The sequence below is a fragment of the Aptenodytes patagonicus genome, chromosome 23 (genome assembly GCF_965638725.1).
Source record: "Aptenodytes patagonicus chromosome 23, bAptPat1.pri.cur, whole genome shotgun sequence".
Lineage (NCBI taxonomy): Eukaryota > Metazoa > Chordata > Aves > Sphenisciformes > Spheniscidae > Aptenodytes > Aptenodytes patagonicus.
The window spans coordinates 4055483-4073722 of record NC_134971.1 but is presented as its reverse complement, the minus strand read 5'-3'; the positions used below and the strand labels follow the sequence as shown (position 1 = coordinate 4073722).

General features: G+C 42.1%; 1 long non-coding RNA gene across 2 annotated transcripts in view; it reads left to right on the top strand.

Annotated features, from left to right (window-relative positions):
- Positions 1 to 14351, top strand: part of LOC143170365 (uncharacterized) — a 74809-nt gene extending 60458 nt beyond the window's left edge. For both annotated transcript variants that reach the window (XR_012997042.1, XR_012997043.1), the window contains 4 exons: positions 1751 to 1850; positions 12216 to 12353; positions 12647 to 12838; positions 12945 to 14351. This is a non-coding gene — a long non-coding RNA (uncharacterized LOC143170365). The remainder of the gene's footprint in view (positions 1 to 1750; positions 1851 to 12215; positions 12354 to 12646; positions 12839 to 12944) is intronic.
- Positions 14352 to 18240: the final 3889 nt, after the last annotated feature.

The following is an 18240-nucleotide window of genomic DNA, read 5'->3' as shown; positions in this document are numbered from 1 at the left end:
CAAGATTGGTCATAAAATGAGAGAAGGGATGGAGAATTATTATTTTTCATATTTCCTCATTCTTTTTCATTATCTTACTGTTTTCCCAAACAGGAAACACTAAATGCATTTCTCATTTAAAAAATATGAACGTGGGGAAAAAAATTCAAACCCTTTATGTTTTACTCTATAGGAGAGGCTAATACTTAAAGGAAATCTAGCAAGCCACCTTGCAAAGAACATGAAAAGGTTATAAACTCAATTCAAGCAATTTGAATTGCTTGAAATTTGAAATTGAATTTCAAGCAATGGAAAGTAGCAATTTGATGATATTTGATTTCCGATTTGTTTTGTTTTTCTCCATGAGGTTTATCCCCGTGAAGATTTTGATTCCTGATGTGCTGTAGTGAGATTGCTGAATATCTGGTGTCATGGGAATTCACGGTCCCCTCTGACGAGTCATGCTTCATTATGACTATCATCAAAATCAAAATAGCAACATTTTTGCTGACTGTATTGCTAATCCAATGGAGGCTGGAGAGAGAGGTGGGTGGGTGGGCAGGGAGAAAGCATAGCAGTGATAATGTCACTTAGTTGGGAACAGGATATCTTCCTGCATAAGATTAAGTTATCAAATTAAAGCTTAGTGCCGTGATCAAGAAACTCAATTCTCCATATGATATAATTGCCAGTCTGGGCCAAATTTATCCTTGATAGAAAGCCATCTGTGTGCACAATCCTGTCCAGGTTGAAGTGGGACCCTCGATACTAATGGGACCACCACCACTGACTAAGATATCTGTATGTAAACACCATTCTTGGGTCTTGTGAATAATATTACTAAGATGTCTAGGGTGATTTTCATTTAATTTCTCAAGCCCTTACAGTAAAAGGGGCATACCTCCATGACAGAATATTTACCAGCGAGAAGACATCTCTGCTTTGTGGGAAAATGAAAAAATAGACCAGCCAGCAATTGCAAAGGAAATCTGTAACCTGTATTTGTCGCACATTAATAACACAACTAGTGACCTTTCTGAAGACAAGAAATGCGTAGAATTGATTGTCCTACCCAGGAGTTGTGCAGAACTATAGATGGGTTATTTTCAGACCAGTCTTTGTTGTCGTCACATCTTTGGCCAGTGCAAACTCAGTGTGGGTATAGTTTAGTCTGGTTAAATCCAAATACAGCTGAGTAACTAGAACAATGCCTTGGTATGGCTGCCAAAGGTACAGCTGCTGGTGGCCATGCTTGAGCTTGTACATTACAGAGTTTCTCCTAAAGACAAGGTAAAAGTCTCTGTTTTTTTTTTTAAAGCTGCAGAATCTCACTTTTCTAGACTATATATACATATATACACACACACTTGATTTGTCATTATGATCTGAGAGCAGGATGGTAATTCAGGTCCCCAGAAGTTTTTAGTAATTTGGTAGTTTCATACTTTATTAGGGAATAAAAATCCCAGAGTCTAGTGTCCTCCCTTATTTGGAATTAAGCCCAAGGGCAGCTCCATGGTTTACTGCTTTGAAAACCCAGAGGTCCCAGATCTAAGGCAATCTGCTGGGTCAGCTGTACTGGTGGGTTTCTCCAGCCTGAGAGTCAGAGTTTTTAGCAGCTCACCAGGGTTATACTTGGAAATCAGAGAGGGTTCCCTGGGTTATGTCAAATCTGCAGAAAAACCAAACCCTCCCTGGAAAATACTTTGATTTTGCAAGCTAGCAGTTTTCACAAGACACTGATTTTCTTGACAATCTCTATCTTTCCTAGTAAATACCTGCCTCTCCTGTGACTTATCGCTCCCTGAAGACAAATGGGACAAAGAAAGGCTACATGATTTGCTGCAGGCCAAGGAAGAGGCAGAGGAAGCGTAAGACTTCTGATTTCTTTCTCTCACAACTGCAGCGATGTCCTTCTATAAATTGTAATGTAGCAACAGATCCTCCAGACCCCTGTCAGACCTGTCTGTTTGTCCATGTGCCTAAAAATTGTTGCAAAGCCCTCTCTTTTCTCAAGAATCCAACCAGATGATAATGTCCATGTGGCATGGGGTATTCTTAACACCAGTCATTAGATAGTGTCACTTGCTCTAAATTTAAAATATTGCTTTATCTACCCAGTACTATAAACTTCTATTGCAACAGGATAACCAGGAAGGTTAATTTAGGGAGCAAACAACTGGCCTGAAACCTAGTAGGTAAGCTGCAAGTTGGGTTTCCTGCGTGAGGGCAGGTAATTATCTGGTACCCAGGAGTGGGGTGGATGGCCTGCTTCCTGTGTGTATCCAGGAGTAATATACAGAATCCATTAGAGAGATGCCTAATCATCTTAACCTGTCAGATCCAAACCACCCTCTTTTAAGAGCCAATTTGTTTTCCTGCCAGATCGATGTTCTTATCTGTAATTGCACAGGCCATGAATGGCACCCAATAACCAGTTAATATTCAGTTCCATTCCATGGCGGGGTGGGGAGCAGGGAAATGTCTTAATTTAAACATTTATTGTACAACTGTGAAAATGTCCTAAGTGAAATTAATTGAAGCTCAGGGAGAATAACTTATAAATCACCTTGTCTGGCTTGCATAAAATGATATAAGGATATGCCGAAGCCTTATCATGGTGCTCTGTAGAGCTGGAGAAAGCTTTAACCCTAAGGTTACTGCTGTTATTCTGGCTCCAGGATGGAAGAAATCTGACTCCTACAGGTTATGTGATAAAGGGAGGACTGATCTAGTTAATAATAATCCACAAATTTTTACTGTTACTTTGCACTTTTCCAACGTCTCTCTGCAATGGATTGTGCTAGACAATTTGAATGTAGTGTTAATACTGTCAGCCATTCATCCCTTATACTTCAGCAGCACTTTAAAGAGGGGTAATAATCCTGTCAGACTGTGCTTTTCACAGTACAAGTATCACCAGAAAATGGAAAAACAACCCTAGTGACATTAGCAGAATAGGATATAAACAATACTGGCTAAAATACAAGATGGAAATTAGGCAGGCTAATGGGGAATTTGAAGAGCGCATAAAGACGCAAACAACTTGCAGAGAATTTATTGATTTGCTAGAAACAGTGGGACTGCAAAGGAAATTCTTGTTACACTTGAGGAAGGTTAGAAAAACGCTTAAGGAAAATAACAATATTGCAGACAAGTAACAGCCCTACCTACCTATTAACTCTTATGACAGCAGATAGTAGGGGAAGATGCAATGCAGTGACAGAGAAGGGAGCGCTGAGACAGGGATGGAGGTTTCAGATGGACTGTATCTTTTAGTTTGCTTTTGTGCAGCATTCAACACCGTGGAGGCCTGGTTTATGGCTCCTACCTGCTGCCGTAATACGAACAGTAAAAGAGCAAGAAGTTACAAGGACCAAAAAGCACGTACCTGTGATTTGTGAAAGGCATGACTGAGCTATTGAAAAAAAAACCTGATAATCCTGCTCAAATCAGCTGCTCTATAGGAAGCCTGCAAAGGCTGCCGCTTTGGAAATGTTCATCCTGCATATTGCAAATCAGCAAGGCTTAATTAAGCGTTGGGCAGGCTGAATGAAGAGATTATTTAAAATGGAATTCTGTAACAACTACTTGATGTGATACAGATGAACCAATGCAGCTCCTGTAAAGGAAATTCACATCTCTATAACAGACACTTGGGAACAGGTCAACAAACTAGTGAATAAAGGAGAACTGGTTGACATAATTTATATAGACGTGCAGAAAGTCTTTGGACAAAGTCCCTAACAAGAGGCTACTAAGGAAGCCAAGTACCCAAGGGCTGACTGGTAAAGCACTGTCATGGATTAGGTGTGAGTAAAAAGCTCCCCCCCGACACACACCCCAAGAAGGGAAGTAAATGGACCATTTTTAACGTGGCAAAAAATCAGTGCTGTGCCTAGGGTGTAGTTGCTTAAATATATTTACCGTTGAGTTGGAAAAGTGAAAAGTAAGGCAGGAAAAGCTGATTTGGGCTAAGCTGGAGGTGTCTGAATGGTTTTAATGGAACCCTACGTAGTAAAAGGGAAACCTGAGGGGCAGGGTGGAAATTCCTGGCTGACAACTCCAAGGGACTCTTCAAAAGAGTATTTGGACAGCCCATATCTATCTAAGTTATCACTGAAGGGAAAAAAAGAGGTCTGTAACCGGACAGTTGAATGGTATCACTGTTCAGTCTGCAGCAGTGGCTAAGAAAAACACCAGTGAAGTGGTAGGAAAAAAAACAACTAGTATGGAACATGATATTGAAAATATAAAGATATTATATCAGTGTCCCATGATATTGGTCACTCCTACACAAGTAGGATACAGAATAAATAGAAACAGCTGGGAGATGGACAACAGAAATAATTAGACGCCTGCAAAAGTTCTCAAAAGAATAATTTCTTGAAAGAGATTGTTCAGATGAGAGAACATAGAAGTAAATAATAAAAGGAGCAGAGAAGGTGAATTGCAGTACATTCAAAACGGTTAAAAAGAGCTGGGTTTTGTACAGTTTACAAAAACCTGTGGAGTTCTTTGTCTCTTGACATAGCTGAGGCCAGGAATCTGGTGGGATTGAAAAATTCATTGAACATTTGTACAGTGAATGGAAACATCTGCAGTGAAATGGGTGGGATGCTATTCTTCGAAAAGAACCAGCACCAACCCTCCTACTTTGGGGCATAGTTTAAATAGTGACTGAGGAAAGGATCGGGAAGAAACTTCCTCATTAAGGTTTTCCCTTGTGATCCAGGAGGAGACGTACTTTCTTCTGAAAAATTTGCTTATCAGTGTCAGATCGCTGTAACAGGTTAGCCATTGGTCTAAATAAATATGGCAACGCATCGTTTATATTATAGCATATTGTCACGTCGTCCAGATTTTTGTGAAAGGGAGGGTAGTTTAAGAGTGGGTTGAAATTTCTCCTAGTTGCAATATGGCATCATCAATGCACATCTGTACACAAATGCTTAAGGCAGTAATTGAACAAGTTTATAACACTCAATTAAAATTTATTGCACAGGCATATTTAAGTGCTAGCAATAAATGACAGACTGAGGGAGATTATTTGTGGTTATTCTTAATAGGGGGGATGAGACTCCTGCACAATTCTCAAATTATTTGCCCGGTCAGGAAAGGACCGAAAATAACAATGAATTTTGATTTATGGGTTTGTTGTTTTTTTTTTTTAATGAAGCAGACAAGTAGCATTTGTCCAGTTCAAGAAGCAGCCCATCCTCAGCTGAGATGGAGGGCAAGGCGAGAGAGGAGGCGTCCTGGGGGCGCAGGGGATGCCCAAGGGGCACAGCGCTGGGGGTCCTGGTGCAGGGGCTGGGGGCTGCCTGCCGTGCTTGCCCCGGGCACCTCCCCGGCAGCCCCTCAGCCCTGCTGGGTGCCTCCTCCCAGGGCAGGGCCCCAGCCCAGATTTGCTTAGCGCCCCTGGATCACTTCACAAAAGCGTCAAAGAAACCTGGGGAGTCCAAAATTCAAGAGCCAAAAATTCATTCCTAGGAAAGAAAGGAAACCAGAACAAAACAGCAAAGCCCCAAACCAGGATTTTAAGACGAGCTGAAACTTGGTGACACAGGCAGTAAATTTGACAGCTTCTTGCCACCTCCTCCTGGCGTGATTTACTTTGAACTTTTCAATATAAACAGTGCTAAAACTGTACTCAGGTAGGGCTTTTATGGCCAAGGTTTGCGACTTTCCTGCAAATTACTGCCACAGAACAGGACACTAACAGTCCTGCCCACCTTTCCCTACTGCAAAACTGTTATTAACTCACTGAAAATGTGCATGCGGGGAAGCAGAATCAGATCTCTAAATAAAAAGCAGAAACAAAGCACGAAAAGAAAGCAAAGCATCGTATTAGACCAGAAAATGTATCGGGCAAAATAGTTTTGCTCTATTCTTCAGTGCAAGTAAAAAGGATTGGGATAAAATATGCGTGCGTGCGTGTATATATATAGCTGCACAGGGAAATTTTTTTCTGTTTTGAAATCCAGATCAGCGCAACAGGAAAATAAAATGCTGAGCCACCACACAAACCTCTTGTCTGTCTTTTCTGTGTCAACTCTTACTCGCAGAGAACAGCATTTCGTTTCCTACTGTTGAGGCAGCAGCAACTAAAGTGAATATTCATATGTGTGGTGAGGCATTTGTCCCTGGAAAAATAACATCTCTCCTTCTATTAACGTTTTAATTAATCCCTTTTAGTTATGAAATGTAACTTTACATTACATAAAAAAAAATTACATGCAGTCTCTTAATCTGCTAATCCTTTCTCCAGACAAGCTGGTTCTTTTTAAATCAACTGCCATTTTATCAACCCAATGGAGCAGAGATCCGGACTCAACTCTATTCAACAATACATTCTTTTCATGAGAGACTGGCCTAGCTAATATGACACCACAAAGGGCTTGAGGAATTCCAAATACCCAGCTCTTTGGATTAAAAGCATAATAATCCCATGCAGTTTTTTGTTCAGAATTGATAGAATGGTTGTATAGTGAGTCACACTTGTTTGAACTTATCAAAGTAACAATATATCAAGCATTTCATAGGATGATATTTTATTTTCTCAGGTTGATTCAACTTCTTTCAAGTCTTTTTTTTTTTTTTAAATGTGTATTTATGACTGCCAAATGCCCCTGCAGTTAAACAATTAAAACATATAATTAAGCACACAATCTGATAGCTGTTGTTTTATGACTAGATTTCTATACAGTTTTTATATAGACATAAGCATTGTTTTTACCAAAGCAGTAACAGTGGCACAGCACAGTACACAGTGTGTACCAGTGTAAAAGCAATTTATACTGCTGTGACTCTTTCCCCTACCCATAGGCATGCCTTTACTCTATTTCCAGGCTATATTGCGGAGCCAAAGCAGGACAGCTTTTGTGTGTCAACAAGCCCGCTGGGAGACAGAAAACAAGGCTGTTAGAATTAGTGGCCCAGTAGCCTTAATAAAATCATGTGTGAAGCTAAAGCTTTGGAAAGAAGGGGGGGTACGGAGGAGCGGTGCAGAGCTGTTGCTGTCTGACTGCCCCCACCCGAGACCTGCTTCTGCAGCAGCGAACCCCCCGTCCACCCGCAGGAAGGGACCGGGCTCCTGCAGCAGTTGTTTTCTGCCAGGCACGGTGTAGTTTTCATCTCCCACTAATGCTATCCTGAATTCAACTGATGTGAGTCTAGCCCACAAGCCTCACTGTATTCCCTCCCAGTTTGCGCTGGATTAAGCGAGAGGAGACTGAGGCCCAACGTTTTCTTTCAGACAGGTTTTATAAGCTTATTAAAAAAGCTATCAGTTGCAATTACAAAACAGATAGCCTCTTAAAAGTGAGCTGAGATATTCATTACCATACTGCAGTTCTTGTTGGAGGAACGGGTGTTTTTATTACTAACGTGTTTTCTGCTAGCGTCAATAGGACCGTAAGCAAATTTCATGCCTGTGAGCTAGGAGTTAATGGGCTGGAGCCGTGTAAGGACCTGCACTTCAGCTAGCATGGGAAGAGCATATTGCAACTAGAAATACTTGACGGGCTCCAACAGAGCAGCCTTACGAGGGGGCTCCTTGGCTGTCACTGTCTCGGCAGGCTTCCAGGAGAGCAAGAAACAGGTCTTCCCTTTACACTGAGCAGCACAGGACACTCTGCAATAGCTTTTCACTCCAGTTATGGCCACATATGTGAACCAGGATCCCTGATTCAACATCTTCCCAAAGCAGGAGTGTGGGAGACCATCTTATTCTTGTCACGGGGCAGCCACAATTCCCTATTACGAATAAAAACATACAGAACTTGTCTGGCCAGTGGGGCTGAGGTGGTGAAGTGCTGACTAGAGCATGGCAAAATCAGCCGGAGGGCCTCCGGGGATGCTCATTCACTTGCTGGCCTCCACGTTTTCTGTAAAAACTCAGGACTGAAAGAACCCTTCCGCGCTGTTGCCATCTTATCCCTGCACTGCTCAAGGAGCCGAAATTTCTTGTGGCTGGACTGGTGAGTCCTTAGTCATGTCCCCGCAGAGAACACAGAACTTCCTTTATTTTATTTATGTTTTTGTTTTCATTGTCATAACTCTTCCCTTGAGTTCCCACCCCTCCTACTCCATATGGCATCTCACAAGGGAACAATAGAGAGCTCTTCAGGGGTTTGTACTATAACTCTTCAGAAGCAAAGTATTCTCTAAGGAGCTGGTTGAATTTTTCATCCCAATTATTTCAATATTTCTACTGAATTTCAAAACTAAATACATTCACAGAAGAATTGGCAGTGTTCGAGTGAATATTTTTCATTTTTACTTTCGACCAACTGCAGAGCTAACCAGAACATTTTGAAATTTGACTCCCTTGCCAGGGCCTGCTGTAAAGAAGGGAAATTTGGGAAGGGTGGTGGCGAAATGTTTGCTAATTTCCCTGTTTCTTCTCTTTTCGGTTCGGGGCCCGACCCCAAAACCAGTGAGCCACCTCCTCAGGCTAGAGGAATAAAAGTGTTAATGAGGAAGCAAATACAGTTTAAAACTTCAATTCTTACAGACGCAGGGAAAAAAGTAAGAACAGACACAATTTTTCAGGCCAGATTAGTACGCCTTTCTTTTGCCAAGTTAATATTGTTTGCATGCCTCCTTGAAGGAGGGCTAGGTCCTTCCATACTCCGCCGGTGCCCCTTTAGACAAACACCTCGTAACACTATAGCTATAAATAGCACCGAGGTGGAAATAGCTGGATACGTTTCTATGCCCTCCTTTGTATTCACATTTTTCAAACATACAAACCTTCCCCTTTTCCCCCCCTCCTCCACAATGTGTGGTTATATATAGAATATTTATAATAGTCCTATTTCTAAGCAATTTTCACCACTGCCGCACAGCAGGAAGAAATTGAGAAATTGCCGGTTGTTTATTTATTTATTTCTCAGTGGAAATATGCACTTAATCCTGCACAATGTGGGAATATACTATATATATGGTATGTATTGAAACACATACAGTATATATATGGCTAGATAGATAGATAGATGCATGTTTGTGTGTGCGTTGTAAATGCAGACCATATTGATTTCAATGTGGAACTTATAAAGATGGGAGATACTCTTATCTCTGCAGGAAATAAAGTGTTTTGGGTAATATTTATGGGCAAGATGGTGACCAGCTTATGCACCCCATCATTCACAAAGCTTCTTATTTAAGCCAGGGGAGGGACACTGGGGGCTAACTGTTTGCTTGTAAGAAAGGAAATTGCAGTCCAAGTACAAAGATCCCATCCCTGTCCCGAAGTCACTGCAGACCACGTGAAACCAGAGGAGTACATTGGGGAAATACCAGCGTACGCTTACCCTCCTCTCCCACCCTTCGCTAGGCATCTGCTGTTGGCAACTATTAATGGGATATCAGGCTTAATGGCTAATTGCTGCGTAGCCCTATTAGCAATGCCTCCTCTGTGTCACAGGAGAGGGGAAGAGGTTTAAGGGGATCACAGCTCGTGCCAGCCCGACACAGTGGCAGAGGCTGGCAAGGATTTCTGTGGTCTGGGTTTGATGGGGATCCAGCTGCTGCTTGGATGGCTTCAGGGTATAAGGCAGCCACGGATGATGCCGTGCGGCGTACCTGGGCTCCACGCGGTGTGTTTGAAAGGTATGGCCCATGTGAAAAGGAAACGAAATTCATATCGTTGAGCTTGGCTTGTGTAGCGCAAAGGTGCATTTACTTAAGGCTTGCTTCTCATTCGGGACCCACCCTGCCCAAAAAAGAGAGAGGATTCTGATGTTTCCATTTTTTAAATCAAGCCCGGTGGGGTAGAAAAAGGGGAGGAGAAAGGGGAAGGGCAAAGCTTCAGTTAAGGCAGTCCAGGGTGTTGGATTTATCCCAGGCCTGCTGTCCTCCTAACCTTTATGAGAGCTGTATGGAAAACCCTACAGGTTTTAGCACAGTATCATGCTTGTACAGAGTTTGTCCATAAGATCGGCTGTGTTGTGCTCGGTTCAAAGTCCTTCTCAGCCAGCTTCCAGCCTCTAGCAGGAGCCAGTAGCTGATGCTCGCAGTTCAAGAACAACGCCAGTAATGCCTTCACAGATTTCCAGAAGGTGGTGTTAACTTCTGGCAACCGATAGCTTTTGTGTTCGCTAGCTCAGGTGGGCTTTTCGTCTATTTTTTAGTCTACATGCACTTAAAGTACCTTTTTATCGTTGTAACATCCTGTCGCCACGGGTTCCCCAAATTCATTGTGTGCTGTGTGAGAACCAGGTGTGGTTTTTATAAGATTTTTCTAATTCAAAGCGGGAATTCTTTAGGACTGGGACTTCCTGGCTACATGGAGAACATGAAATATGTCACGGAATAGTAGCAGGTTTTGAGCTGCTTTTTCTTGATTGCATTTGACAAGTCCTGTCTCTCAGCTTAGGGAAATGAAAAAGAGCAAGCATCTATCTCAGCCTTTTTTTTTATCGGTATCAGGCAGCATCTGAAGGAAAGCACTATTATTTGAAAGGATTAGACCCTGAAGAATGCGCATGGGACATGAGAAGTATTGAAGCACAGTGGGTGATACCAGTAGCATCTGTGATCTAAGAAGCCCTCAGAAAGGCAAGGAAGAATGTGTGGCTGTTGCAATGGGTTCCCTGGAATGTCAAATGAACATGTGGGTGCCACCGGGTGCTGCCGAGAATGCAAAACTGTCTAGGTGGGCGCCAAGATATTCACTAAACAATATGAAACATGCCATGCGAAGCCGCTGCGACAAAGGAGAGGGGTGGGGGCGGGGAGCAGGGTGCTGGAATTAAAACATAGATTAAGCTCCCAGTATGTTTTGCTCTCACTTCTGAAGTATCTGTCTCATGCTGTTCTCCTCTTAATCTGTCAGTTACAGTTAATAGCTGATCAGAGCAGTACTTTAATGAGTCAGCCAGATTGTTTGCATAAACAGTTGCTAGGCTGATGTAACCAACAGCAGTTTGATACTGAATTCTCCCTGTATGACTTACACCTGCACTCTCCCCTCTCTCCCACCCTCTGGGTTGTTTTCTGCCAGAAGGGCACCTGAACAGGCACGGTTAAGCAGTAGGTTGTTTTCTAAAATGTATTTACATCTGCGCAGCAGCCTTTTCCTTACCCATTTCCTCCTCTCCCACCACCTAGACGAGATTTTGTGGCTAACGCGCTCCAGGGCGTGACTTCAGGTGTAATAATTCACAACTAGAGCTTTGCCTGAGTACTGCCTTTTGCAACTGGGTGTGAATTATTAAGCTCTGTTTCTCACCTCAGAGTGCCTTTATCAAGATTATAGTAATAAAAGCAGTACAAGAAGAGCTAAGTGCGGAGCACAACTCAGGAGATTAAATTCAAATGCTTTTCAGTGTGCTCTGACATATTTACAACTTAAATATTTTGCTTTGAAGTGATTTCAGGCATTTCATATCAAGGTAATAGTTCTGTCTGAAAAACAAATGTTTACAGTCTCATTCATTAATTACTATTATGAGAGATTCGAGCAACCCATGGCTTAGAGCTATACAGGTTCCGATCCAAATCTGATTTCCTTGGCCTCATCTCAGCGCTATTAAAAACGGCTTTCCATTTATGCAGTGCCTTTTTCTGCGACATTCTGAAAGCCCTTGATAAAAATTAATTAACCCATAATGCAAATCTGTCAAAGCTGGAAAAAGAACCCCTGACTCTTGAAAGGTATTGCTTTGCATGAATATCTGGGCAGAATGACTCCCAGGGTGAAACTTCTGATGATGCTACCATGCTTGGAAATGTACCTTTTAAAACAGTTTTTGCGTAATGCTGTGTGGGCAAAGTGAACATTCAATATTATTCTCTTCCACAGATGGGGAAAACAGTCACCAAGTGACTAAATAATTTGCTCATAGTCACAGAGGAGAAGAACACAGTGTTCCTCATTCAAGCCACGTGCCTTTCTTATTCCCCTTCTGCATACTCAACATGGTGTGGGGAATCTAAAGGTTTAGATTCCTATATTTTGCAAAAAGTATAAGGTAAAGAACTGGACCTCTTCTGAGAGCCCACGATCCCTTGCACAGTTCCCTTTCACCGAGTTGTGCTTGTACCCTGGCCAGATTTCAATTTGCCAAGTTATTTTTCATTTTCCTAAAATTATGCTGCTCTTGTAGACTAGGTATTCCTTCCTGCTAGACTCAAGTTAACCTTAAATATTGTGCGTTTTAAAAGGCTATAGCATTCCATTGTTGAAGTTTTTGCTTTGCAAAAGTTAAGATTCCCCTTTTAAATCACAGGTGAGAGAGACATTGAGATCCTCCAGAGGACATGGAGCCATGGAAACGCCATCAAGTTACTGGTACTAACGAACAGAGAGGATTCCTTGTGGCTCCTTTTAGGACATTGCTCAAGCACACCTGAAGAGTCAAAACCCGGTGAGGACATGGCTGCCTGCCCGAGAGTATTGGCACAAAGAAATTGGCTCCATTTTGATAGAAAATGGACAGGGATTCATTTGACTTGTGCAGGGGGCGAGAGCGTGATCCATACCACGTGTAATTTACTTTCAGAGAAAGATGCATAAAGAATATAGTATAACAAACCTATAAAAATGGATTATTTGGGTGTTGGTTTTTAAATAGAAAATAATTTACACACCAGTTAACAGTGTTTTAACATGACTCTAATTCATGTTCCTTTTGTATTTTTGATCCTGTGTGTTATTCAGCATGACGACAATTGGACTTTTTGTGGCTGAAATGTCAGATATATGTGGACACGTCTCCAAAAGTTCTCTCTGCAGTGCTGCTTCTATTTGCAGTTTGTGATCTCCTGGGCCTATTTTTTAGAGATGCTGTGGATTTAAAGTGGCATTTAAAGTACCCAAGACACTTCAGCTTCTACCGTCCACAGGCGATGGGTATGTTTGGGTGTGGTGATGTACTAAGGATGAAAAAAAGGAAATTTCATTAAACAAAAGCAAGTACTGAACATCTGCTGAAACTCCTGTTGTCTTTTTCTTTCAGCCAGTGTACAGGTGCTGAAAAACCTGGAAGTGAACCCTTTTGATTAGAGTTATCTTTCCAGTGGAGAACACATTTTTTTGATAGCAGTGTCTATTGGATGACAATGCCTGCTGTCCTTGGAGAGCTCCTTCAGGCCAGCTGGAGCTCGTGGAGGTGGGTGTGGTGCTGCAGAGGACAGGCAGTGGGGATGCTCAAGGAGAGGAGCCAGCCGGGCCAGCTTGGCTCCTACCGAAGTACAACTTCAACACCCCAGAGAGGAGCTCACCCTCCCTGCACCAAGGCAAGCCGTTCTGGCTTCTTCTAAGGCAATTTTGTTGGTGTTGACTGTGAGATGTGTTTAGATGAATGTCCTGGAAGTTGATTCATACAAATGGACCTGTGGACTTGTGTCTCTCTGTGATTTCAGAGGCTTAATTAAGGCTCCTCGGTCTTAATTTTCAGAGGACAGACCTGCTTATCTCCAAGCAGCTTCAGGGAGAGATGGGGGCGCTTGGGAACTGTACAAATCAAACTATTTGTTATTTATTTCAATTTTTTTACGTCTGAATTGCACCAGCACCTCTTTGATAAGGTTTGTTATAGTAGTCCCTAGGGAGCCACTTGGAATGAGTTTCCCATGCGGATGGGAAGTGGAAGTCTTCCTCTTGCCGTTCCCAGTTTCTTCCCTTTCTCAGACACAGTGAAGCTTTTCCACGTTCTGGGCCTCTCCTTTGTGCCCAGATTATCAACCCAGTCTGTAACTCTATTGTGCTTTTCATTCTTGTTGGAAACAGTAGTGGTTCTGGGCCAGCAGAACTTCAGGAGCCTGATTTCCAGCACAAATTCTGTGTGGATTTGCTAATGTTGAATTAAGAGTGAACTTAGTCTTTCTCTCAGTGGTGGCATTCATAGGGTTGCTTGCCTTTATCTGGTCCCTATTTTATTGAAATGTGCATGGAATTAAGGATCTTTCAGGCCTTTACTGCGTTTTCTTGGTTTGCTTGAAATTAGCCAGAAAGTTTAAAACTTGTGAAGTGGTAGGAGAACATGGACTGCAAGAAACCAATATGTATCATTTTGCTGAGAAACCGGGCTGAAAAAAATGCTGCTTTTTCACTATTTGTGCTTTGCTTGCTTTAGTGCTGGTATCTGTAAAGAGTGTTTTCCTTTTATTTTTAATGTTTGTTAACAAAAGGAATGTAAAATGATAAATAACCCAAATGTACACTATGTCTTGGCCATGTCAATTTTATTATTGTTATTACTGGTACCAGTAACACATCTCTTGCAGTTGCATATGTAATAGCATCTCCCAAATTTGTGGTTGCTTACAGAGATTTCTTTTTTTTTTTTTCCCTGTTCATACAAGCCCTAATTGAAATAACAGTAAAACTCCAATTACTTGCATAAATATGAGATGAAATTGTATTTTGTCTGTGTTTGTGATTTTTCGTGTAAGAACTATTGGCCCATAGGCAGCAGCTAAGATCATTTCCCCACCCCCTCTGGCTATATTCTTGATAAATACATAGGGGAAGGAGGTCCCTGCTGGGGTACTTATAGTCTGAATAAACAAAGCACAGAAGGGGAAACGGAGGCATTGGCAAAGCAAGGTAAGACACACACAGTTAGCGGCTGGGCTCAAAGGACAATATGAATCTCGTGATGCTTAAGGCAGTGCTGCAACCTCTGGTCTAGGCTGCCCTCCCTATAGGTGCTTCCTCCCCTTCATCCACCCGTAGTCACACTCACTCCTCCTCTCTCCTTCACACACGCTTCTGCTAAAATATTCACTGGGAGTGTGAAAGCAGCTGCTCTTGTAAAGAAACAACCTTGCATGTTATTAAGAAAGTGTTCCCAGGAGTTCAGGCTTCAGAATGATGTTGTGAGTAGCCACTGATATTTTCCATAAAAAAAAATGCCCAAAGGGAATTAGGTGTCCAGTCTTGTTCGTAGCACTATTGTGGGATGGAGTCAGCGTGCAGAGGGTTAAAGATTAACGGGGCTGGATATGACAGGCTGATGTGCTTTCCAGGTAATCAGGATAAACTGAAGCTCATTATAAAAGGGATGAGCTTGAGCCGTCTGTAAAATACAAGTACCTTAGAGGAGGGTGGGGCCACTGTCTTAGAGAGCGTTAGGGAGCAGAGGCAGGAAGGAAAGCTGGAGGTTTTATTCCTCCCAGTCAATAGGTCTGAGGATGGCTGCTTGCTCATTTATTATTTCTTTAGCGAGGCTATACTGGATAATCAATATGCTGCAGAGGAGGTTTTGATAGTGTTCATACATCCTGGGTGTGGTATATGGGCTAATCTGAAAGCGCTGCTCCGAAGCCACGGTGGTTTTTTTGCTAAGCTGCCAAGACAGATCCCTATAAGTGGCTGGGGTTTTGGTGTTTTATTTTTTTTTAATTTTTTTTTCTTCTCTGTCTTCTTCCCGAGGCAGGCAGTGGGAAATGGCTGCCTTGCTGAAAGAGTCTCAGTGAAGCTTTGTGTTTTGCATCTATCACGATTATTTTCCGCATCCAGCCTATTCAAAAGGGTGAGATTCTAGAAATGGGCATCGTAGCTGTGATGCAGAGAGGCTGAGCGTTTCTCTCTCTGTATATAGGAAGGCTATAGACCTCTGCTGTATATCTAAGCGTATCTGCCCTGCAAAGCACTGGGGTCCTCAGCCCCCCCCTTGATATGTCAGGTTTAAACCTTTGAAACACGTTATTTTCATGCTCTGCAGGGACTTTTACAAGAGGATTAAGGTACTTCTCTAGTGTATTATAGGGAAAGAAACGTTATTCCCTTTAAAATAAAAGTATTGGAGAAAAAAATGCTTACAAGTGCACTACAATTAAGTATCATGTTTCCTAGCATGGTATAAGTGCTCTTGCAGGCAGGCTCCTGTTCTTTATAGTGCTCTCGAACCTGTGCTAAGTCCTGCTGAATTCAATCTGAATTGGATATTCATTTGAAGATAGGGTCCGGCTGATGATACATCTTCCAGTTAGGCAGCAAACGCTGCAAAACAGATGAACTTTGGTCTCCTTTCTACAGTCATCTTGTGAAAAACTAAATGGGGAATAGCTGGCACTGGGAAGTGTAACAGGGGTCACAATATTTTTTTTTTTTTGACGTACTGGGTGCAGCCTTGGGATCACAACTGTAATGGTCCTTAGATGTCTTTCTAAACTCTCTTTTCTATGTTAGGGTCTTTCACAGTTAAGTTCTAGTTGCCCGGAGCCATGCAGAGCTCTCTGTTCTCACCCATCTGTGAGGAGATCTCGTCCTGTGCCTCAGTCTCCCAGGCAGGGTACTGGGGAAGGAAGATTGCTGGCGTTCTCCAAGGGACTCGGAGACCGTGTGAATGCAAAGCGGAATTTATTATTACAGTATATTAGATCTTTGCAAACCTGTAAAACAGGGTGGGGAGTCCAGCTTAATAAAAAACTTCCCATGGTCAAAATAGAATTACTAATGATTTTGAGATTTTTCTTTAAAAAAAAAAAAAAAATAATAATATTCCCTATGAAATAAGAGCTATAAATGGTTTCCAATACCCAGAATCCATTTGCTCCTGTAGGTGCCTGACTGTAGGCCGTACAGTGTAAGAATGTCCAAAATAGCTCTGCTCTTAGATCGTTTACCTAATGTTGGCTTTCATTTGTCTTTTCCATTACCTCCAGACACTTGCACGAAGAAAATGCAGTTTGCTGTTTTAGGAACTCAAATATTAGGAATGTCACACTTTATTTAAAAAAAAAAAAAAAAAAAAAAAAAAAAATCCCTTCAACATTTCCTCTTAGATTTTCCAACCTCTTGGCCACCTATCCTCTTTCTCCTTGCTTGACTTTGTCCTAGTTAATATTTCAACAGGTGTTTCCTTTTTCAGTGGAATTTTTTAGGCCGATGTCTCAAGAGGCCTTCTGCATAATAATGCTGTATTCATTATGTGGCAGCGTTACTGGGAGAGAACTTTATTTTCTTAACCCCACCATTTCCCCTTCTTTCAGTGAGTGTGGGGAGGGGGGGTGGAGGAGGGAGCGAGTTGTGATTTTCAGCATCTTCTGCTGTCTTTTGATGAGACCACCGCATGGTACCATTTTGGCTAAGCCCTGCTGGGAGGGTGACAAGGATTAGGGGATGGAGAAGTGAGGCAGAAAGTCTCTTTTCTTCCACAGTTTGCAAAGCATCTCAGTGCCTGATTCCCGTTTTGCTTTCCTGTTGAGAGACTGTTGGAAATGACAGAGTTAAAAATAATGAAATTAAAGCTTGTAGGCAAAAGAGACTCATCCCTTTGTGCCCCCTGGTGCATTCTGATATTGCTAGAAATTTACTGCAGTGACATTTTGGTTCGAGGGTTAACAGGAGCCGCTCGTTAATTCCTACAGCAATTTGAAAGATGCGTTGAGGTGACTTCTCTGCCTCTTGTGAAATTCGCCCCTTTCTACCTCTAGATGATGCTGAGCCATCATTGCCAGAGTGCGACGATGTTATATGTGAACATCAAACTAAAGAGCAAATATTTTGTTTCAAGGTTTTACCAAGTTTGATACCTTTTTAAAAGAAGGATGGAGGGATATAAAAACTATGTGCCAAAGCCTCCCCTTGCTCAGGTTTCACAGTGTGTGAAATGCTGGTCTGTACTATTGTTGCACTCTGTGCAGTAGTATGGTGCACAACCGAGGAATATTTGCAAGTGCGTGTGGTAACTACGGGTTTGGTTCGTTTCCAATAAAAAACCCAGGAGGGAAGAAGAATAGTAACAATGCAACACTGTAAGATCCTTATGTTATTTGAGGATTAGCAGGATATGATTTGTCCCAAAATGACCAAAGTAAATAGTATTCCCACCAAACCAAATCAGTGAAATTCATTGCCACGTGACATCACCAAAGCCAAGGGCTTAGATGGTTTCAAGAGAAAATGTGGCATTTGGAGGAATATCCAGAGATGGAACAGTAAATGAGCATGTATGTGCAAGCTTGGAGACTGGTGCATACCTTCACACTACAGGACATGAACTTGACCTAGGAGGTTTCCAAGTTGTTTATTTCATAACTGCATTAGTAACCGATGGGCCAGCCTGTAGAGCTTCGTGTCCAGAATAAGCAGGAGGAATAATGAATTCTCAGCCCTGTAGATTTTGAGTTTATACACGTATATTAAATAAATACTTGCCTGTAGAATAGTACCAGTCTGCACCTATTGAGAATATTAGAAAAGGGAAAAGACTTGTCAATTAAAGTTTCAGGTTAGCTTTAAACCACCTCGCTTGCCCTGGATTCACTTCTATTACCCACTCCGTTTCGAGACCCCTAAGACAG